This window comes from Chaetodon auriga, chromosome 3, assembly GCF_051107435.1.
Source record: "Chaetodon auriga isolate fChaAug3 chromosome 3, fChaAug3.hap1, whole genome shotgun sequence".
Lineage (NCBI taxonomy): Eukaryota > Metazoa > Chordata > Actinopteri > Chaetodontiformes > Chaetodontidae > Chaetodon > Chaetodon auriga.
Genome location: NC_135076.1, coordinates 29,536,765 through 29,560,902, shown reverse-complemented (window position 1 = coordinate 29,560,902; position 24,138 = coordinate 29,536,765). Strand labels below are relative to the sequence as shown.

The 24,138-nt window shown below is 47.7% G+C and overlaps 1 protein-coding gene across 1 annotated transcript in view; it reads right to left on the bottom strand.

Moving 5' to 3' along the window:
- LOC143318456 (nuclear factor 1-like) overlaps positions 1–24,138 on the bottom strand; it is a 56,580-nt gene that overhangs the window by 18,024 nt on the left and 14,418 nt on the right. The window lies entirely within an intron of this gene.

Here is a 24,138-nt window from a genome sequence, read left to right as displayed (position 1 = left end):
GCAGCTGCTCTGGAGCTTCCACTTCCACACGTCCACACCGTCCACCTTTAATGTTCAGTTTCTCATTTTTCTACAGGACTTTTCATCCATCAAGCTCCATCAGCTGATGAACACTGAGACACCATCAGAAGCTCCACTAAAGGGACCTCCTGCTGAGTTAAATGACCCTGATGACATCACTATGATGTCATCTCAGTTTGTCTTGGAGACCACAAATGTCTCACCTCTATGTGTGACAAACTGGAGGTGTGGACCAGGCAGGGAGGCTCATGTGAAAGACACAATCCAGGTGCATTATGGGAAGTGTAGCCTCCAATGACTAGACTCGACCTGATGAGAGTGTGGAACCCTCGGGCTCATTCGGTTTTTAATCTGTCCCTCCTAACACTCAGCCGCAGTTTTTTCTTCTGTTGGAGACACAACCGAGCCAATCAGAGTCTGAGGCGGGATTAAGAAAGAGGAAGTCATCTTCCTGTAAAATGGCCCCCAAAAACAAATGGGGATGAGACGGACGTGGAGGCCTCTGGAAGCTGGTTCTTGTTGTACCTGGTTCCTCCTCCTCACACGTGGATCCGCCCGCGATGCCGACGGTTTGCACTTTACAGGCCTGTCAGAGTTTATTAATGAAAACCTGAAAGCAGCAAAACTGTCAGCCATTAGAAGCATCTGCACGGAAAATCCTTAATTATTCTCCGTTTCAAATGTTAATTAAAATTAATTTATGGGACAGAATCCCGGTGAAAGACGTCTCGCTGTAAATGTGATCCAATCATCTTTCATCTGAAGTTTGTCTCGTGGAGCACCTGTTTGTTAGAAGCCTTTTCTAAATAAATCTGTCAGACTCGGTCGGCCTCGGCTGACCTCTTCTTCTGCAGCTTTTCTGGGCGCTGGGCTGCAGGCGCCGAGCCGCGAGTCGTCTGAGGTTAATGAACAGAAGCTTTTATGTTAATAGAAGGACAGCCGGCGTGATTTAACAAGACAATCTGCAGATTTACTTCGCTCAAATACATCTGCAGCTCCACGTTATTAGTTGGATAAACAACGTCTCGGCAATGAAGGTCAAGACAAAGAGAAGGTAATTAGATTACAGCAATTAAATTGAGTTTTCGATACGATCAATAATCTTAATGCGTAATCATGGATTACTCGCTGACGACATGACGGCACTGGAGGTCTCACACAGCAGAGCTGATTCACACTGAGAAGAATTCATTTCTGTTCTTCAGCTCAGGTGAGAACAGTCTGAGCTCGTTCAGCTCCAACCAATCAGACGCCAAGGCTTCGTGCACACTGAGCAGGAACACCTGATGTGACCCTCAGATCTGAAGACGCACAGAACGGTTTGGTTGTGCTCTTTAACTCAGACTGAATCACTTCAGCCGATGATGGTTGTCGGTCGGTCTCCTGGTCTGGAGTCTTGTCCTGGTTCTTCTTCTCCACAAACGTTTCTACTTTTCTAATCTCTCGCAGCCTCACTGAACAGAATCTGAGGTCTGTGAATGCAGCGTGAAATCAGCAGAACGGTCCAGATTTTTCAGGACACCGTTGATTCAGGCGAGTCTTTGAGTCCTCGAGTCCTGGACCTTCACTACGGTCAGACGTCATCGTGCGACCAGCAGTGACGGAGGACGGGAGCGACAGGAAGACGTGTCCTGTACGTTCAGCCCGTCCTCAGCGATGAATTCCTCAATGAATACTTAACTCACACAGCAGTGATCAGACCTGGCTCAGGTGTTCATACTGTACAGGCCACAGGTGACTCGTTTCATCCAGGTCTCTGAAACCAGGACATGAACTCTGAACTCTGCTGTGTGTGGAAACACACTCACTGTGTGTGTCAGTGTGTGTGACTGTGTGTGTCACTGTGTGTGTCAGTGTGTGTGACTGTGTGTGTCACTGTGTGTGTCAGTGTGTGTGACTGTGTGTGTCAGTGTGTGTGACTGTGTGTGTCAGTGTGTGTGTCACTGTGTGTGTCAGTGTGTGTGTCAGTGTGTGTGACTGTGTGTGTCAGTGTGTGTGACTGTGTGTGTCAGTGTGTGTGACTGTGTGTGACTGTGTGTGTCACTGTGTGTGTCAGTGTGTGTGACTGTGTGTGTCAGTGTGTGTCAGTGTGTATGACTGTGTGTGTCACTGTGTGTGTCAGTGTGTGTGTTACTGTGTGTCACTGTGTGTGTGACTGTGTGTGTCACTGTGTGTGTCCCTGTGTGTGACTGTGTGTGTCACTGTGTGTGTCAGTGTGTGTGTGACTGTGTGTCACTGTGTGTGTCACTGTGTGACTGTGTGTGTCACTGTGTGTGTGTCACTGTGTGACTGTGTGTGTCACTGTGTGTGTCACTGTGTGTCAGTGTGTGTGTCAGTGTGTGTGTCACTGTGTGTCAGTGTGTGTGTCAGTGTGTGTGTCAGTGTGTGTGTCACTGTGTGTGTGACTGTGTGTGTCACTGTGTGACTGTGTGTGTCACTGTGCGTCACTGTGTGTCACTGTGTCACTGTGTGTGACTGTGTGTGTCACTGTGTCACTGTGTGTGTCACTGTGTGTGTGACTGTGTGTGTGACTGTGTGTGTCACTGTGTGTCACTGTGTGTGTCACTGTGTGTCACTGTGTGTGTCACTGTGTGTCACTGTGTGTGTCACTGTGTGTGTCACTGTGTGTGACTGTGTGTCACTGTGTGTGTCACTGTGTGTGTCACTGTCACACTGCAGGGCAGCGAACGATCAGGACGTGAGAGAAAAGACGAAGCTGGACACTTTGTCTCAGACCGCTTTGCTCATCAGGTATTTTCTCATACGGATTTTAAAAGATCCTCCATCACCCACGCGTCTGTTTTTAACTCAGCTGATCCACCTCGATGACATCACACTTCTCTGTACAGTGAAGTTTGTGTTAATTAACCGAAACCCCTAATGAGGCTGAACTGAACTCAGCAGGGTCAGAAAAGCAGACTGAGGCGCCATCTAGAGGCGACAGACCGACACTACAACAGCCTGGAAGCAGAGCGAGACTCGGCGCCGAGTCCGGCTCGCCATCAGCATGCTGCAAACGGCCACACACACACCAACAGCACTGACATGTCAGACAGGGCGGACACAGGACTACTGGACAAATGAACGTCAAGTTAAAGAAACACATGCAGCTCATATTTTAGAGAAAATAATTAACTTGAATGCTGTAAAAAGCATTTTTCCATTTCAGAGTGTTTCTGTTCTTTATGGCAGCTGAACTGTTTGAAACATTAAAACTAAAACTCCACGTTAGAATAAATAAATTTCTCTTTTTCTGTCTCATTTTTTCCTGCGGCTGTAAATTCAAAAATAGATAAAATGTTAAATTTAAGCAATGTGAAAAATCAACCAGACAAATTAAACCTGATTATTAAATGAACATTAATTTGAATCTTTCAAATAAGCAGAAATTAAAAAAACCCATTAAAAGAATAAAATCTGTTTTAAAGACACACGAATAAACGTACACTTTAATTTGTCGAATAATTGTTCTGCTTTGGATATTTTTAAAATATCAATATAATTTTTCTACTTGAGGACAAATAAATTAAGCTTGAAATGATAAATGATTTCCATAATATTAAAACAACCTGAAATGATAGTTTTACTGATTCTGTTCAGAAATGAAATTATACTTTTAGAATTATTATAATTAACTCACAATTTACTGTGACTGAAACTCTGAACTTCAGATCAAATTATTTAGAATTTTTAATTCTTGAACGCGGGTTGAATTCCACCAGAGGACGAGGCTCACGGAGAAAATCCACCTGATGATCCGTTCATCCGTTCATCCGTTCATCCGCTCATTCATCCATTCTACACACATCTGACGGAGGTAAACTCCCAGCAGCACACGAGACGAGACGAAGAGCCTTCAGAGAATGAAACCGCCCGGCGACAGGTGACAGAGCGCTGAGTGTGATGTCAGCGTGAAAGTGAAGAAGAGGAGCTGTTTTCCTCTGTGTGTGTGTGTGTGTGTGTAGGCAGCTAGAGAAAGAATACACACACACACACACACACACACACACACACACACACACACACACACAGGTCAGCTCAAACTCTCCTTCAGCTTCATCAACAGTTTGAAACTCAGTCAGACCCTCACCATCATCAGCACGACATGTCAGTTACCATGACAACCAGAAAACACACACCCGCCCCCGCCCTGATGTCCCACTAAAAAAATGTTTTTTTTTTTGAGTATTTAACACAGAAACAAACTAAAACGTCTGTGTGTTTGATGGATGCTGCTGAAGAAAAACTGCAGCTTTAAAAAAAATGTCTTGGGTTTGAAAATATATGAACATGAAACCAACTTAAGGGCAAATTTAAGGGAAATTTTAAGGGGAAAAAAAAGGCATTTTATGTGTTTGAATGGATTTCTGCTTCTTCATCCTCACTGACGGCTGAGTCAGTTCACAGTCGTCCTCTTGTCTCCCTCTGGTAGGACGGAGCCATGCAGATGTTTCTGGTGTTACTGTCAGACTCAGAGATATGAAGTTTTCTGAATGTCATGTCCAAACACACCTGAGCACACGTCCCCGCAGACACGCTGTGTGTGCGTGTCTGCTGTGGACGATCCTCTGACACTCTGGGACCACGGTCTTCCTCAGTACTTCAATAAAAACACAGTGTAGAGAAAATCCTGTCAGCTGCTGATGGATTTTCAGAAGTTTCATGACAGCAAACGTCTCTGCACGTCCACACGGAAGTGATGAAGATGTTCATCAGAAGTGATGAAGATGTTCGCGTCATGTAGGTGAGCTCACGCTCACATGAAGCGTCTCTTACGTCTGAAACTAAAACATTTCCACGGTCTCATTGTGTCCATGACAGCAGCAGAAGGAGAGGAAGAGGAGTTAAAACAGTCAGTTCAGGTTATTATGGGAAATGTGAGTTACAGGCTACAACACTGACAAACAGCCGACCAATCAGACGTGAGCAGAAATTCAAAAACTCAACATGGACGTCACCATGGAGACGGGCTGATGTCGGCGGCGGGTTTGGGCTAAAAAATACTGCAGGACCACAGAGTGTGTGTGTGTGTGTGTGATGGGGGATGGGGGCTCCACCTGCTCCCACTGAGCTGCTGCCAGGCTGGAGATCAGCCAACAGCACCGGGCCTGAAACCAAGCTTCAACCAAGCTCGCACAACCAGAGAGAGAGAGAGAGAGAGAGAGAGAGAGAAGAGTGGAAAAAAAGGAGAGGAGGAAGAGAAAGGAAAACAGAAGGAGAGAGTAAAAATAGAGTGATGAGGAGGGAGAATAAGGTCAGGAAACCAGGAAAGAGGAGGATAGGTAACGAATCAGAGAGAAAGAGGGATGAACTGAGGGAGGAATAAAGACCAGAAACCAGGAAGTGATGAGGGAACGTGTAACAAAAGAGCAGAAGAAGAAAGAAGAAAGAAAACAAAGTGGAAGCAGAAGAAGTCTGAAAAGCAGGAGGACTGAGAGGAAGAAGGAAAAGGAAAACAGAAATTAGAGCGACGTGAATACAGACGAAGGGGAGAAAGACGAGGACTATGAGACAGGAAGAGGACATGAAGGGACGTAACGATGTAAGAACAAGGTCAAAAAACAGAAATCACAGAGAAAGATGACAGAATTAATACGAGCAAACACAAGAAAAAGAGGGAAAGACAGTGTGAGAGTGGTCTGGACGAAGCTTCAGGTCTGATGACATTCGTCCCTCCGTCTCGTCTGGCAGGCACATACTCACTCAGAGTAGCCAATGTGCTGCATTAGCCAACGAGCTAACAGCCTGTGAGGATGAACTAACACCAAAAGACCCAAAGCAAAGAGTTGAGGGTCAGAGTCACGGTACCAGACAGGTCCAGGTGGGTCTTAAAGACACAGGTGAGACAGGTGAGGCCCCGTTTTCACCTCAAACCAAGACAAGAAATTTACTGGACGACACGAAACACAAGTAAATGTTTTACTGCAGCATCACCGTCAGCAGACCTGCAGGCGGCTTCCACTCTCCTCTCAGCTCAGCTCACATTTTTTGGCATTTCCACTGCTGAAACACGAAGCCGCCATTTGGCGATGACCTTGGCGGTTTGGACGACGTTCTGTTTGGCGGAAGAAAGCACGAAAATGTGCGATGAGCGTCTGCGCCAAAATATCAGCGCTCAGATAATAAACTCATCTTACTCAGATGATACAAAACTCGTCTTCAAAACTCTGACGGGGTATTGGCTGACGGGGCTGCGTTGGTGTGTGTGTGTGTGTGTGTGTGTGTGTGTGTGTGTGTGTGTGTGTGTGTGTGTGTGTGTGTGTGCGCGGTGGGTTTGTGTGGCTACAACAGAAGAAGAGGATGAAACAGGAAGGCAGTTGTGTAGTGAGAGGGAGGCAGGAGGAACAGATGGCCTGGCAGAGCATGGGGAGAGGCCGGAACCCCCCCACCCTCTGACCGACTTTCATTGATGAGCCAGTGTGTGTGTGTGTGTGTGTGTGTGTGTGTGTGTGTGTGTGTGTGTAGCACGTGTTAGACACATATGCCATCGCACAATATTATTTAGAGCAGCACCACCCGACTATTTCAAGTTTATCCACACAGACGGAGGCGCAGGCTCGCTGAGTGTTTGTTGCTCCGATCTTCACATTCAACACAAACACGTGGAGCTCCTCTTCGTCACGGCGAGGAGGCGAGCGCTCCTCCAGCTGCTGCTTGGTCTGCTCGTGTTGGAATAATCGATCGTTAGCTGTCACTCGGTTTTATCTGATTCATTTGTATGTTCGAAAGCTCTTTTGTGTTCTTTCATACGTCTTCTTCTCTTTGTGTTTTTGTGTTGCTGAAAACAGGAAGTCTATTTCCTGATGAAGAGTCGGCGCAGTGACGGCAGCCTGGTCACATTCAGGCTGGAACGTCTCGTCTGGCTGAACCTGTCAAACCGAGCTGCAGATCTGATTGTCCCTCATTTATTTCTCCTCCAGAGAGGACACTCAGGTGTCACAGCAGCACACGGATGCCAATAAACAAAGACTAAAGGAAGTAAAATCAGTCTAATGACAGGAAATAAAAGTAAGACACTCTGGAGTTAAAGTGAAATTACAGGCGATGCCGTTCACCGCTGTGTCCAGGCTGTTCATCAGTGAGCTTCAGAGGTGCTGGACGCAGCCAGGCTAGCTGCTCCTCCTGCTTCCAGTCTTTATGCTAAGCTAGGCTAACCACCTCCTGGGGGCAGGGCTCTCGGCTTCACTCGAAACACTTGGCGGACTGATCAATTTGAAAGGCGATCAATAAAGAGCGATGGTCTCTCACAGACCCTCAGAGCCACACAGAACTGAGAGCAATGAAGGCAGCAGCGCTCAGAGGAACCACAGCGAAGGTGCAGACAGTGAACGCAGCATCCGTCTCCGTCCTGACCGACAGGAGGGTCAAGGTAAGAGACACTGCTGGGAGGGACGGAGGACAAGCCGAGTCAGCGGTTCATCAGTGCACGAATACGAAAAAACCCTCCCATCTCCTCTCACCTCCGGCCTCCCTCAGAGAGCGTGTGTGTGTGTGTGTGTGTGCGTGTGTGTGTGCGTGTGTGTGTGTGTGCGTGTGTGCGTGTGTGCGTGTGGCATCAAACTCTCTGTGTTCACTTTATGGATCCAGCTGAGGAGAAACTTGGAGGGTTTCACATTATACAAGCTAACGAAAATATCTGGTAAGCGCTGAAGGGAAAGCAGCGGGGGGTCAGAAGTCAACCCTGACAAGAGACGAGCTCCTCAGATTCTCCTTCGTCTCCTTCTTCTCCCAGCCTTACATATCTAAACCAGGCTCTCTCTCTCACACACACACACGCACACACACATATTAATGCCTCGCTCTTCCCTCGGCAGCAGATTGCCCACGCACACACAGGTTTCACCAGGACCCAACCTGACTGGGCGCCCAAAAAATATTCTGCCTTCTTTGAGAGGAAGAAGGAAGCCTGCAGGCGAGATGATGGGGAACGTAGGCAAGCTGTCAGCGGGGCCGGGCATATGCTGGATCCCCCCACCCTCAAATACAAAAAAAACTCCTCCATCCGCCCCCCCACACCTCCTTCTGTCTCCTCTGCCAAGCAGCCAGTCTACAAACCAGCCGAGCAGCCAGTCAGACCATCAACTCTCAGCATGTGAAGACGTCTCACATCGCGCTCGTCCTTTGGGGACTTTCTGATTGTCTCTCGAACTGGATGATGAACTTCAGTCATGAAAACTGTCCAGAAGTGAAAGCTGGTGCTGGTGTTTACTGACTTCAGATCAGATTTATCCTGATTTCAATCGTATTTCTGTTAAAGTGTGTGTTTCTGCACAGTTGTACAGCTTTTTGTTCGCTGGACAAAAACACATTCATGTCTCTCAAAGTGAGATTTTCAGAGCCGAGCATCATTTGAGCTCTGATGTTTGAACATTTCACTACGTTTGCTCCTTGATTTCTATTCAGTTTCCTGTTTGAAGCTGTTGGTCGTGGTTCTGTGATGGTCTGTGAAGATTTGGGATTGTCAGGCTTAACTAAGCCAACGGTGGTCACTGTGAGAGCTTTCAGTTTGTCTGCGGACGCTCTGATGGAAGCGTCTGCCTGCAGCGTTTAAAGGCCTCATTCTCATTTATTTTTATTCCCATTTTCTTACTCTTCTAAACAAACTTTGTATTTGCTGCAGCTCTTCTGCACCTTCCTCAACATGTTCTCCTGCCCCGCGGTCAAATCACCGTCCGTCTGCTGTTTCAATCTGTATTTTCTATTTTCAGGGTTCAGGGTTTTTATGTTTCCACACAGTCCATCCTTCAAATTAAAGAAAGATATTTATAAAGTGTAACTCTGAATTTCAATAAAATGTTTAAATGTTGTCAGAAATGTGAGAATCAGTCAGTTTGATTGTGAGCAGAAACAGAGAGACAGACGCTGACAGACAGCTGCTTTAATCAGCTCGCTGTGTTTATAATGGAGTGAATTCACCTGAACACAACAACGCTGGAAGGTAACAAGGCAGGTAATGCTTCAACACACACACACACACACACACACACACACACACACACACACACACACACACACACACACACAAACAGATGTGCAGTCTCCCCCCAAACACAATATGAAAACAACAGCGGAGACCTGCCAGCTGTTCACATAAAAACAAGGAGTCTGCACACACAGCTGGACACACACACACACACACACACACACAAACTGGCAGGTGCGAGGCAGGATGGGAACCAATGGCATCGCAGCATTAATTACAGTGAAGAGGTGATTGATCAGAAGCTCGTCAGCCGCTTCGTTAGACGTCACAGAGCTGCTCCCTGATTGGACGACGGCCAAATCAATGATTTCAAAACCATAATTAACACAGATTTTATACCAAAAGAGAGAAATGACTTCAGGGATTTTTCATTTTAGATTTTTAGATTTTATGCTTCAATCTGATTTAATCTGAAACAACAGATTTTAAGTATCAACTTCGATCACATTTGTGATTTTTTGTTGATCCTAAAATGCTAAAATTACACAGTTAACGTAACAGTTGCCAAACTGTGGGTCCACGAACCTCCAGGGGCCCCCACAGGACACCAGGGGTTCAACAGCCAAACCAGAACCTGACTGATTTTACAAAAAAAAAAAAACCACCATGCTAATTTTTAAACATTTGAGATTATTGATCAGCTGTGAGTCTGCGCTCTGCTCACGCTCTGTTTGGAAGGCAGACAAATTCACATTTATGTGGATTAAAAAAATACATTTTCTCAGGATGAAATGCATGAAAAGATATTATAGATTTTATAGAATATTATAGAATATTTTGACCCAAACACAGAGTCCAAAACTGAACCTAAATTCAGGACGATGTGTCTAATTAAAAAATGAGCTGTGATTTTCGTAGATTTGTTTCTGAGCTTCTGTTATTTATTTGCTTTTGTTGTTACTGCACTCTGCAAAACATTTGGTATCTGACGACACAGAAATCTGACCTGAGACAAGCGGCAGCCTGCGCGATGCCGTTTTTCAGGCTGAAGCCGAGAGGACGGCCGAGCGAGCGGTTGGCTGGTTTGAGGCCGCGCTGCGCTCGTCCGCTGGTGTTTCTGCTCTAATGCCTTTTTAATTGAACGCTGCCTCCGTCCTGTCGTCTCATCTCATGCTGTATATCTGTCTCTGTCTCCAGAGGTGGGGGGGCCGCAGACGGGAGCTTTACCACAGAGCGGCAGCGGGCCTTTTGTGGCCCTCGGCGGCGGTCGGGAGGCCGGGCCCCGTCTCCTGCGGTGTGACTAACGTGGGGCGACAGCGCCAAGGCGGCGGAGGGCGGCGGCCGATTGCCAGGGAGCCTCACGCCGCTCGGCTCGGCTCAGGGCCGCCTTTGTGCGCCATCGCCGCCCGCTATCTTCCCACAACATGTGCTGCTGTCAGGGGCCCGAGCGGGCCAAATCTGCTTTTTTGGAGAGAAAGCTCCCCCCAAATCCTCTTGATGCGCTCCCGCTCTCCCCTTTAATGTCTTCATTTACCATAGCCAGTGGCCTTGTAGTGTTTTGAAGTGGGAGGGGGGTGGGAACGGATGACTAATTCATACGAGGATTGTGTTTGAACTTCAGATGCACGGCGGAGAAATTCATGGGCTTCATGTGCTGTGATTCTGCAGCAGCCAATAAGAGGCCTGTCAGGTGCTGATTGGAGATATTTATAACGTTATGAAAAGCAGCAGAAACAGTTTCATGGAATTACAACCAGCTGGCACAACGTGCTTCATCCAGAAAGAAGACTCACATTCCTTCTAATCAGCATGGAGCGAAATAATAAATGTCTGTGTGTCAATAATTGCCTTTACTCTTATGGTTTAAATGAAAAACAAACACTCAGATAAAAATATCATTGTAGAAAAACAAATGGGAGAGACGATGTATGTGAGGGATTAAAGCAGGAAAACCATTAATGAGACGTGACGCGTGGCGAGGAGCGAGGCTCCCTGTGCCTCTTCACAGTGTAATGTCTCCCTCTGCTGGTGGTCTGCAGGTAACACATCAGTCTGAGCGCGAGGCCGCTTCAGCTCCAACATGCAGAGTGACATCTGAGCACCAGAGCCAGCAGAGAGGAGAGGGAGGTCACCCAGGAGTCACCGGGCCTCCTGCTCCCCACAGCAAGACGACGCGTGGTGGCAGAAAAGCTCCTGACGAGGCACCACGTGACCAATAATCACACCTATCGATCAGCCTGAGCTCCACAGTTCGTCCCCACACGCCACAGACTGAAACGGCTGAATGTTTTATCAGGTTATAACTCAGAGGAGGTTTTATCCTCAGCTCGCTGTCACTGACACAAAGCCAGTTTCCGTTCAGTGACTGGATGCCTCTCGCTGAAAAGCTCTTTGGGACTTCTGGCTTTTTATCAAAGAACCTGATATTTTCTCACAGTTTCATCTTTTGCGGTGATGATTCAACCAGGAGAGTTTCATGTCCGACATCATCTGTGAGAACATGAACCAGACTTTTACTGCAGGAACCCTGTGCACCAAAATAACTCCTGCCTACCTCAACTCCCTCTTACAAAACCTCAGACCTGAACCACCTCCTCAAACCACATCGACTCCCTCCTACTGCACACCTCTTCAGACCACCTTAAACACGTCCAACCAGTGAGAATATTTCCAAGTTTACAACCAAGAAGCTGCTCTCAAACTCTCTCAGACAGTCAAAAAGGGGCAAATCCACAGATTCCATAACAAACTGAGGTCCAGGGCAAGGCCGGACCACCAGGAGCACCAGGACACGAAGAGCTCCAGACGAACTGTGCCAACTGGTTTGTTCTGGTTTAAGAGACAAACCACAAGAAACACTGGAAACACGTCCAAATGGTTAACGGAGACACATGAGACCTCGTACCAGAGTTACAGCTGAAGCACTTAAAGCAGTCGACGTGTCCGCTGGAGACAAAGCACTGAGAGGGTGTGAGGTGTTGAAGCTTGAGGCCTGCAGGAGGCTGAACGGCCAGTTTGGTACAGTGACACTGAGAGGAAGTGAAGAGTCAGCTGGACGCTAAGAGATGACAGCAAGTCAGGTTATTTGATCAGTTATTGATCAGACCAGAAGAGGGTCTGTGAAAAGTTCAGTGTATTCGCTGTGTTCTGTGCGTGTGTGCGTGCGTGTGTGTGCGTGCGTGTGCGTGCGTGTGCGTGCATGCACTCGGCGGACTCAGAGGTGTGTGACCTGACTGTGGAGGAGAGTGATGAACACGGCTGGGGCGACAGCGGGGAGCGAGGACGATGAAGGATGCTGCGAGAGGAAGTGGGACGCAGGGACGCCATCGCTCACCGACCCCGTCACACCCCCCTCCCCCGACACCCCCACCCTCCATATGTGGAGCAGAGGAAGATGGATCTGGGTTTGTGGATGATGCATGCACTCGAGGAAACAGCCGGGCACACGTCCAAACATGTTTGTCATGAATGTGGATCAGTCCGCTCACCTGTCCCATCGGCAGCTTCACATTCAGAGAAAAACACCTTTCTGACCACAACGTCCACCTTAACAACGTCTTACACCACAGCGTCAGCGTTTGACGCTGAGGGAAAGAAACCAGGCTCAATAACAATGTGAAAAAAAAAGCAAGTGTCTTCAGTGGACGTTCACTCTCGTTGGACACTGGACCGACTTCAAAAACTCTGTCTCCATCCGTCACTGAAACACAACAGAGGACAGCAGGAAAACAGAGCCTTTGGTATCACGATGACAGCACGAACAACCTCTTGTCCTTAGTTACCTCCTACATATCCTCAGTCCACCTAAACTCCTGTCCTCGGACCAGTGTAACCCTATTCTACACTTCAGTCCACCTTAATCATGTTGTGCATCACCGTCCTTTTTCTCTGCAGTCCACCTTAAGTCTCTGCTACATCTCCACAAACCACCTCTCAAAGCTTACAGCACCACAGACCACTTTTATAACCTCCTACAGACCACCTTAACTGTGTCTTACACCTCCTCAGGCCAGCACAGCTACATCCTACAGCTCTCAGCACCACCTTCTCCAGTGCTACACACCAAACTCTCGTACCACACCATCAGACACCTCCTGCTCCTCCACAGTTCACCAGAATCACTCCCTGAACCACAGCCGTGAAAACTTATCAGCCTCCTCCCCTTTCAACTCCCTCTAACACCACAAACCATCCTAATACCACCTTAACTTCTCCCTACACCCTTCAGACCACCTTAAACACACCTCAGCTGCACTTGTAGCTCAGCTATCTCCCTCTTGTCCTGCTGTACCTCCCTGTCTCTCCTTCTCCTCCTCTCTCCTGCCTTTCCCACATCAGTCCATCGTCTCCCCCTCGCCCCCCGCCTCCCCCGCCTCCCCCTCTGTCTCTCCTGGACTGTGTCCGGCTGTGATTGTCGGCTCTGCAGCAGTAAATGGATGTGGCCTCCTGCCTGAACGGGTCAGCACTTATTTCCGCAGCGCTTAATGAGAAGCACATGGCTGCTGTTCTCTCTTTGGGTAGCGCCTCCTCCTCCTCTTCCTCCTCCTCCTCCTCCCTGTGCTCCCTTCAGGCCTCCTCATCCGGTTGGCCGAGGCCGGAGGGGATGCTAAATCCCCTGGAGGAAGATGGAGGAGCGGGTTAAGTCCCCAGGAGAGGGAGGTGAGTGGAGGTGAGGGGGATTTCCACAGAGGAGAGAAGACTCAGTAAAGGCCAAGGAAAACGAGGAAGAGTAATGCTGCGTTCACGTCGCGTTGGAAAAAGAGGAATAACGGGATGTCATGAATTCACTCCACTGACGATGGAGATAACACACCACCACAGACCACCTTAACTCGTTCAGATAAAACACGCTGCCTCTCAGCTGCATCTCTTATTCCACCTTCACCACCCGACAGCTCGCTGTAGAAACCTGCTGCACCTCCTCACAGAGTCTCAGCTTTGTCCTGAACCGCAGCACAGAGCACCAGAGAACACAGGGGGCTGCCGTCCGGGGGGCCGGGGGTGGGAAAGAGCCCCAGAAGGCATCAAAAAGCTAAAAGGGCTCAGTCGAAGCTGTTAGCAGTGCACTAAAGACGAGCATCGTCACAAACAAACACTCATGCATTCACCTCATTTCGCAGCTCAAAAGGCTACGACATCAAATGACCTACAGGGTGCTGGTCCCGGTCTGGAAGGTCCCTGATCCTGGTCCTGTAGAGTCCAGCACAAATTAAGCCCTGAGTTCGCACTTCCTCGTCCCTCCTCCACCTCTGTACAGCTCTACTTCACCTTTCCCGCCTCGTTCATCTCCTCATCTTCTTCAGGCCACCTTAAACCAGCTTTCACGCTTGCTCAGTGACGACCTGAACAGTGACAGTGCGCACACCGTTTCCTGTTACCTGCTCTCAGGTACAGACGTCATAACAGGATGGAGACGATCGAACCAAACGAAGGAGGAAACGTCTGAACAGCCGGCTGCTACGACCACTACAAACCAACCAATCACAGCACAGCAGGAAATGATGCAGAATACTCAGTGTTACTGCCACAGACACAGTGGAGGAATGTAAGTACAGTTAGTCAAGTACTGCGCTGAAGGAGAATCTGAGGTACTTGGTGTAATCCACCAGCTTGAGTTACGAGTTACTTACAGTTTTTTTAACACACAAACATATGAAGAGTTCATAAAATCTGATGTGTTTGTTCTAAATAGAACTACCAAACAGTTTATTCAAGTACACGACAAACACACCATTAATCAGTTCATCAGTTTGTCGACTGACAGAAAATTATTGAACTGCTGTGAGAATCAAAATCATTTTTCCTGTAAAAACATTTCAGATTAGCTGATTTTCTTTTGAATTATTAATTAGTATTAGTATTATTGATAAGATTATTTTAAATATTTTGACTTATTTTAAATTCATTTAAGGTGTGTCCAGCTGACTGGATGATAGAACTTACATACTTTCACTTCTAGAGGAGTATTTTTACCACCTGGTATCAGGACACACTGTGCTGATAGAAACCACGAATATATTTACTTATTATAAAAACAGCTTCAGTAACGGCCAAATGTTTTGATGCTATTTCAGAATAAGAGCTCAGTGCAGATGTCTGAGACACCATGACATCATTCGCCACAGTCTGACACAGACGCCATCAAAGCGTTACCTGTCCCCAGGTGAACCTGAACCTCCCCATTATGTGACAGCGTGAGGGGACGACAGGTTCAACATCCTGAGGTCACCGTTCAACCAGCAGAGCCGCTTCCTGCCGCAGCCACGCTGACCGCTACGAAAAGCTACGCAGCTGCCTGTCGGCTGCCTTTCACGTCCTCATGAATTAAAGAGGTTTAGATAGAAACACATCAGACTGCAACACAAAGCCAACGAGCAACACCTGGCTGCAAACCGCAGAGAGCGGTTCACAGGCCGAGAGCTGATAAAGACAGAAGAGCAGCAAACGCACCACGAACCCTGACGGCACAGACGGGCTGAAACCAGTTCATCACAGCAGACGCGTCCAAAATGACAAAGTGAGGACTTGAAGGAGGGACAAGCTCAAAGCTTCGTTTGTCTCAGAGTCCGGAGACGCTGGAGATGTTGAAGATGAGTTTTTGGTGCCACATTAAATGTTAGAAGAAGAAGAAGAAGAAGAAGAAGAAGAAGAGTGTGTGTGTGTGTGTGTGTGTGTGTGTGTGTGTGTGTCCAGCTGCAGACGGACCGAGGCCCTGGGAATAGGTGCATCATGAATATTCATATTGAAGCCTCTGGTTGGAACAGCTGCCAGAGAGAGAAACAGGATGCTGGGAGACGATCGATCGCCACACACACACACACACACACACACACACACACACACACACACACACACACACACACACACACACACACACACACACCTGGCTGCAGCAGGTGGAGGGGAATCTGTCTGTTTGTCTGCTTCAGGCTACCAATGGAGACACACAACAACAAGGCAGCGCTGAGGCGAACACGCGGCGTCGACACGCTCAGGTCAACCCGCCGCCATCACTTCTACCAGAGGAGTGACTGACAGCGGCAGAACTGGCGGTTACGTCTCGAGGATGTGTTAAAAACTGAGGTTCAGTCGGATCTGAAGTGTGTTCAGCTGCAGTTCCTCTAATGTCCACTAGATGCTGCTGTGATAAAACTGTTTTGAAGTGAATGGGAAAACCCGACTTTTTAACACAGTTTACTTTGTCACTTCAGTCAAACGCTTTATTATTACAGTTTATATTAATAGGTCATGCATTTCCTGACTTCAGGACTTCATGGACAGCTGTAGGCCCTGCTGTCCGAGCTGTCAGCGTCTGCAGGTCGTGTCTGCAGGGTTTACTTCTTGTGAAGTTGTTCTCTGTTTTTCTTACATGAAGCTCAGTTTGTATTTACAAAACAGCTCAAAGTCAATATATTTAATGTTCTTCCTCATCAGCTTCATTGATTTCTGTAAATATCTGCTTATTGTGAATCTGATGCAGCAACACGTTTCACAGACTGAAAGATGCGGAACGCTCCAAAAACACCTGTTTGGAACATTCCACAGGTAAACAGGCTGATTGGTCACAGGTGAGAGGATCATGATTGGGTATGAAAGGGGCGTCCTGGAAAGGCTCAGTCATTCACAGAAGATGGAGCGAGTTCACCACTTTGTGAACACATGACTGGATGAAGGAGATGAACACACACACTTCAGGAAACTGCTGTCAGTGAACACAGTTTGATTATTGATGATTGATTCTGGTTTTATTTTGGACTCGGGGTTGCAGATGATAAGAAGTACATTAAAAGTCTTTAAAATCTGTTTCCCAGGGTTCCCTGTTGGTCTGAGCTTCTCTCTGCTCTTTCAGGACTTGAAGGAGAATCAGATGTCATTTCCTGTTTGATTCCAGCTCTTCTCTCCTTCCGTCCTGTTGGGGGAATATTCTCCAGCAGCCCTGAAGCCAGTTTCCAAAACTTTGTTCTTCAGGGTTAAATCAAGTTCCCTCCAAACTTTTCCCTAAATATTACAATTACACCAGCGGCCCCTCCGGCCCCGGGGGGCCACGCAGATCCTCAGCTGACCGTCCAGATGTTTTAGGCACAAGCAACAACTGTGCGGTCGTCAGGAGAGCTTCTCGATCACACGCAGCAGCAGCTGAGACGCTTCGCAGCACGAACCCGCACCTGATCTGTCAACACGTTTCACTGAAGCATCTGAGGTTCACTGATGCTTCTTTTGCTGTCAGACGCTGATTTCTGCTCATTTCTATTAAAATCAACTTGCAGACAGTTGACTCCTCTCTGATTCTACTTCTGTCAAACGTACCTCGATGTGGTCAAAATGATGAATTATAATTTAACTCTGATCCAAGGAGGTCAGATCTGAATGAGTGAATATTCCAGCTGCTGATACCAAAATCACCACATCTGACAAATGAATCGGCTCAGCTCATACGAGGTTTTCCCTCAGCTTTCCGCCACATCACACGTCTTCATCAGTGGATGGAGCATGGAGACCGATACGCTGACAGTTCATTCATTCATTCATTCATTCATTCATTCATTCACTCACACCAGTTTGAGGTCTTCAGCTGAACATCCACTGATGAAGACCATGTGATCCACTGAAAGCTGTCGGTCCAAACCTTCCACCTCACATGGGTGAATATTATTTTAATGTGTTCATGTCACTGTGTTTCCTTCTGTTCTCATCAGAAGAAAACAAATCATACATACATGTCATCAGGAAGATGTGTGATCTCAACACGCCAAACACTCACTCTGTCGTCATCACGTGAAAACTCTTGGTGATTAGTTTGTGATCTCGTAAACTGATAGGAAAACACGTCACTGAACCTGCACCTGACTGACAGGTGAAGGCTCATTTCAGAGCGACGCAGCCGGCAGGAAGGAGCTCAAACACCATCTGAAAATTGGGAGTGACCTTTGACCTTCTGTCACAGGACAGTTTCTGCTGCTCAGCTTTAAGCCTGCGTGGATCATCTGCCGGCCGGCCGGCCGACGATCTGCTCGGCTCACCTCTGAACTCTCGCAGCAGATGTTTTTAAGTTTCCTCGCCGAGTGTGAAAAAGGAAAGGATTAAGTCTGTTTATTCTGTCAGAATGTTTATTTCATGTTTTTGTGGAAACGTCTCGATTTTCTTCGCCGTGGCCCAGTTATCAGTGCAACATGAGCCAAACGTGTTCAGGGAAGCACATGTGTGTCATGGAAGTGATGCAGAGAAGGGAACAGATGGGCTAAATTAATTAGCCCATGTATGTTTAAGTAGAAAGGTATTTATTTGCGTGAGTGGCCGAGGGCTGGAATTAAACGGAGGAGGAAAGGGAAAAAGAGAGACGGGGAGTACTTCCTTTTTAGCGAATCTCAAGGAAAAGCGACGTTTTCACAAGCTCGCAGCGATCGGGTTGCAACGCAGAGTGGTTTCAGGGAATTATAAATAAATGAGAGTCAAACAGGCGATGTGGACGGAGGAGGAGAGCTCTTTGTTTACGGCCGACTCTGGAGACCTGAAACGGACCCTCCGAATAAATAAATACCACCGCTACAGGAAGTTCAGCCGCTTCCCCTCAGGCCCAGTTTAGTTTTATTAGCTACAGTCCTGCAGAGATACCAAACAATGAGACCTGCTCCCCACCACCTCCCCCTTCTCCACCTCCCCCTTCTCCACCTCCCCCTCTTCCAGCATATGTGCAGCTCCCTGCGCTGCTCTCTGGCTTCAGCGGCTGCAGTTCAGAAAACTAAGGGACAAAAAATGATGAACTTTTCTGAAAAGGACGAAAACTTAGAGGAAAGATAATAAAACTCTGAACTTGATGTTTTGCTGTACTGAGTCATAACTACGAGACGCTGAGCTGGAATTCTGACTTTTCTTTGCCATAATGTCTCAGCTGCCATCTCAATGATCACATCCAGCTGAGGTCAAGGTCAAGTTCACTTGTGACGAAATAAATGTGATCACCTTCAGCATGAACCTGTGCATCGTGAGGAAGTCCCCATCCCGCCGTGGACGTGTAACCAGCCCACTGTAGCTCTGCGTCATGTCAGTGAATCCTTTTGTTTGCAGATGATACAGTTCTCTATCTACAGCTAAATTCAGCAGACTGTGTAAAAAGCTCCTCAAGCTACATCTACGCTTGTTGATGTGTCTCTGAAACTTCAGGATTCTTCACATGCTGAGATGTGACGGCAGATTCTTGTCTACAGTTGAACTTGAGAGGAAAATGAGATTACAATCATCTGTTTTGGGTGCAATACGCAGAACAAAGGCATGTGTAAACAGGAAAGTGCTCATCACGATGTACAGTCCACTTCTCCTGAGTCACTCTGATGACTGTGTGAACGGCCTGACTGCCAACAACACTGCAGGCTAACAGAGCAGGTAAATAAACCTTTCACAGATTAACTGAGCAACAGCAAACACACCGACAACACATGAACAAGACAGCGCATTTCTGTTTGCTCAGATGAAATCATTAAATATTCTCCGCCTGATTTCTCTAAACACAGCCTATGTATAATATCCATGTCTGTCAGGCGCTCAGGCTTGAGACACAAACATAACGCCACAAACACCAGGCGCTGATCTGCTGCATGCATTCTTTAGGCCTCGTTAATAATTGAAGGGCCGGGCCAGAGGCAGCTCTGCAGTATGGAGGTGAGGGGAGGCGGGAGGAGGGGGGAGGACAGGTGTGTTCGGGGTGAGGAGGAGGGCCTGGAGAACAACAGCTTGCTCTCAGCAGGGGTCCTGGGGAAGGAGCAGGTGAGGAGGTATCCATTGCACTGCTTTTACAGTGTATACCTGACACCGGTTCAGAGAGGGGAGGTGAACAGGAGGAAGAGGAGGAGGAGGAGGAGGAGGAGGACAGGGCGTGAGCCATGGAGGCGCTCATAGTCCTAAACATCAGAAAAGCACAGAGAGCAGGAAAGCACCATCTGGCAAAGGGTTGGACAGAAATAAAGCATCCCAGTTCAGACTGTATCAGTAACTGATCTGCGTCACATGACAGGAAATGAGGCCTAACTGGTCAAAAAGTCTCAGTTTCTCATTTTTGGCTCTACTTTCAGACGATCTTTCTCCGTCAGTGAGGTGAGGTGCACTGCAGGCACACACGAGTTCAGCGTGAGCGAAGCCAGCGAGGCGAGCGAGGGCTAGACCACATGACGTCACCTGCTCGGATGAGGTAAGACTGACACAGAGCCAGAGGTCAAAGGTCACGGCAGTGAATCCGCCCGGTCTGTTTGGAGAGAGTCCCACCGCAGCCGTCGTCACCTGCCACTCACAGATCAATACGCCCGACAGGCCGTGCCGGGGTCGCGACTCCTTTAATGAAGGTGTGTTTGTTTTTCTCTGCAGAGACAATAATCGTTCACATTCCTGCCTGAACACACGTCCAGCTGTCCAGCTGTCAGAGACGTCACTCTGCTTTCTGCTCGAGAATCATCCAGCACAGAACAGATGATGATGGGGAGTTATCAGGGCTTTTATAATAATGTCTTATTAATATGTATTAATACGTAGTATACAAAAGAATGCGATGTAAATTACTTCATTATTAATGCATTACCCCTACAGTCATCAGTAACGTCCTTACACCTGATATTAATGTATATCATATATATGTATAATAATGTCACTTTGGTAGAAAATGTACAGCATTAGTAATAATTCTAATTGATTAAAAGCAGTTTTACCTGAGAAAATGACTAAAAACCCACAGTTCTCCTGCTCCTGTCCTCCCCCTGTTATGTGTCACTGTCTTTTTAATGTTTCTTGGACGGGATGTAACTGAAATGAAATTTCCCCTTCGGGGGACTAATAAAGGTATTCTGATTCCGATTCTGATTCTGAAAAAGGGCAATTCGGGCACAGAACACATTAACAAAGGCTGGCTGAGCAGCTGAACACGTGCTCGTGGAGGCTGACCTGCAGGTTCTGTCCACACAGAGGTCAGCAGTGCTCCTGTGGCAGTGAAGGTGGTCTGGATCCCTCTGAAACTGAAGCTGACCTGCTGCTTTTGGTGGCAGGGCTGAACTGTGTTTGTGATCTCCAGCTGGGTCTCCGCCTCTTCTGTTTTCTCCACATTCACTGGATTAATTAAATCCGCTGCTCGCTGATCCCATTTCATTGTCCCCCGGCTTCTTTAACAGACCTCTCCATTCACCCTGAAATGGGTCTTTTATGGGGTGGGCTCAGGCCTACAACACACTCCGGCGTGAGGGTGAGCGGGAGCTGAAACGTGTCCGAGGTGGAGCGGAGGAAGACCAGTTTGGTGGATGTGTACCTCTGCAGTGCATGTTGTATAGTTTGTTATTTTATCCTTCTGACTCAAATTCAAGATCCTACTTTTGACTTGATCTTTATGTCGTTTAAGGAGAAACCCTTCAGAGGAAACATCTCGTCTTCAACAGCGTCCTTGGTGGGACTTCATGTGGTTTGTAAGTCAAGAAAACACTGATAAAAAAAGCCTGCGTGCACATTGGAAGTAAAATCAACTCAACCTGAAATATCAACATGGACCCAGTGACACGACAACTGCTCTTCCTGAGACTCACATTAACTAGATAAGTGGTCAAGAGCAGGACAGCTGGCGAGAGTTTGCTTGAATCACTTTCCCAAACGGTTCAACGCTGTGAACGACTTCTACTGATGGACACAAACAGAGTAACTGCAGTCCTGTGAACTCTGGATCACCAACAGAGATGGTTTCTAATCGTTTTCAGCTTCTGTGGCCACTGAGAGAACGACAAAAAAAAACGTGTACGAGTTTAAAATCCTTCGTCAAAGCACCTTAAAGGTTCTCTGTAGGATCTCTGGAGCAGGTCGCTGCAGTGAAATGCTCTCTGCTGCGGTTGGAGCCTGAAGAACCCTGAGCCGGTTCATGCTGAGGAGCCTTTTCGAGGCCTCTGCAGGCCCGCGGGGCCACACTCGGACACCTAATCTGCTTCATTAATGCTCCCAGTCGACCATCAGCACCGAGCTCCTACAGTCCTCTCTGGTTTCAGCGTCCCGTCCGAGGCCTCGCTCACCTGCAGCTGTGCCTGCTCGGTCGCTGAACTGCATCGCTGACGGTCACACTGGAAACACTGCGGATACCAAAGCCGCAGTGTTTCCTTGTTTAGCTGAAACAGACTTTTAAAGGATGAGTCTTTCTTCTCAGCTGCACTTCCTTTCTACTGTGTATTTCTGCAAGTAGTGAAAATATAAAATCTACTTTTTAAATTTGACCATTTTATGTCAAGGTCGGAGTACTTCAAATTACAGTAAAATAAAAACAGTAAACACTCATCGCTGTCCAATGAAAAGAGCCGATCTTCAAAAGATCAACTCTGCTGGTTAAAGATTGGAAATATTTTCTTTACTCTGTGTTGATCTGAAAGAGACTCACCCTGTCATAAATCCTCCTGACCCAAAAATCATGACAGTGGAGATGTGTGGTTTTCACAGGACGGTGACAGAATAGTATTTTTCTGTGTCACTGTAGTCACACGATCAAAGTGCAGCGTGTGAGCAGAGAGTGACGCTCAGCAAACATTTCTGATTCCAGCCACACAAACACAGGATCCTCCAGTCGATCTGCTAATGGCTGCAGGCTCCGTGAGCTCCGGCAGGAAAACCTGAGCGGATTTCTTCACGTCCACGCAGTAAAGCCCCTCCATGCTTCTCCACTGAAACCAGAATCAGCCAGTCAAAGCCCTCTGCACGGTGAGCGCAGAGAATCAGGAAGGGACATGGAAACGATTAGGAGCGTGCAGATGTACAGCTGATTAGCAGAGAGGATGGATCCAGTTTGGAAAAGCAGCTCTGCGGCTTCACCTCCTGCAGGCCACACCGGAGCTGGACGAGGCCTGACGGGGCGCTTCATTTCTCCTGCCTTTCAGTCAGCACTGGAGGAGAATTTAAGTGAATTACTTGAAATATTAAATTTTATTTTGAGTGATCTTTGTGTTTTAACGAAGCACTGAAACACACACACAAACGGAGAGGCAGCGACGACGCAGAGGAAGAAACCTGGCGCTCTTCCTCAGGCAACGGCCAGCTCCAAATATCTTCCACATCAGAGCAGCTGCCAATCCGAGCCAATTCTGCATTTCTTGTGCCATTAGGTGGATTTCCATCCATCCATTTTTATGTGCGCTTTCAATTTTCTGAGTGGAAATGCTGAAAATGGAGAAGTGCTGTAAAAAGATGCAAAAAGGCTAAAAGTTGGTGTATTAGTAAAAGCAAAATGTGTCACAGCAGAGACAGAAACAGTCACTAAATGATGGTGTATGTGAACCATGTGACTTAAACGTCCAGTGAAGAGCTGAGAACATCTTCATCCTCTTCATGGAGTTTCACTCCACAGAAGGCTTGTAAGAGGACAGTACAGACTGTTTAGTCAAACTGTCAGTTCCAAGGTCAAGAATGAACCTTTGCACTGACGTGACGTCCACTCTGCTAATCGTGAAGCTAATTTGATTGATGAGACAAAAACAGACATCTACACACGTCAGTAAAGCAGACTTGGTTTGTAGCATCAGTGCTTGGTTCAGATTTTAGTTTCTTCCCACAAACGCACACTGACTGTATGTAAGAAGCGCTTAACGGGCCGTGTGCCCCCCGCCCCCCCTCCCCTGTGGCGGATTAAGCAGGGAGCCAGCTGCACTGATGGGGAGGTGGGGGGGTGAGGAGGGGATGGACATGCTGCCATCGGCCTCTCCAAGGTGACCCCTGGCAAAAGCTGGCATTACATCTGTAGCCGAGCCCGGTCCGTCCTGACCGCCATCAGGCAGCACCGGGCTCCTCTGTGCCCCCACTGCCCTCCACGCTGCCCGGCTGGCAGGGAGGAGAGAGGGACCTCCTGCTGCACCAACAGGGAGGAGGGGGAGGAACAAGGAGCTAGCAGGGTAGCAACCCAATGGCCACACAAGAGCGCTGATATTAGACGATTCTGCAAAACCAACGGCGACATTTCTACAATTCTTTCTGCACGGCAAGGGTGTGAAGGCAAGACTGCAGCAAATAAACTACGGTTCAGGTGACTACAACACCTGGTCAGGTAACAGGTGTGGTATTACAACTACAACACTTCAGGTTAGGATTAAGAAGCTGAGAGAGAAGTTCAAACCCAGCAGACTTCCTCACCTCCACGCAGCGGACCAATCACGGCGTACAGCAGGCGCCTTTGCCAGTTGTGGAAACTTAGAAATAGT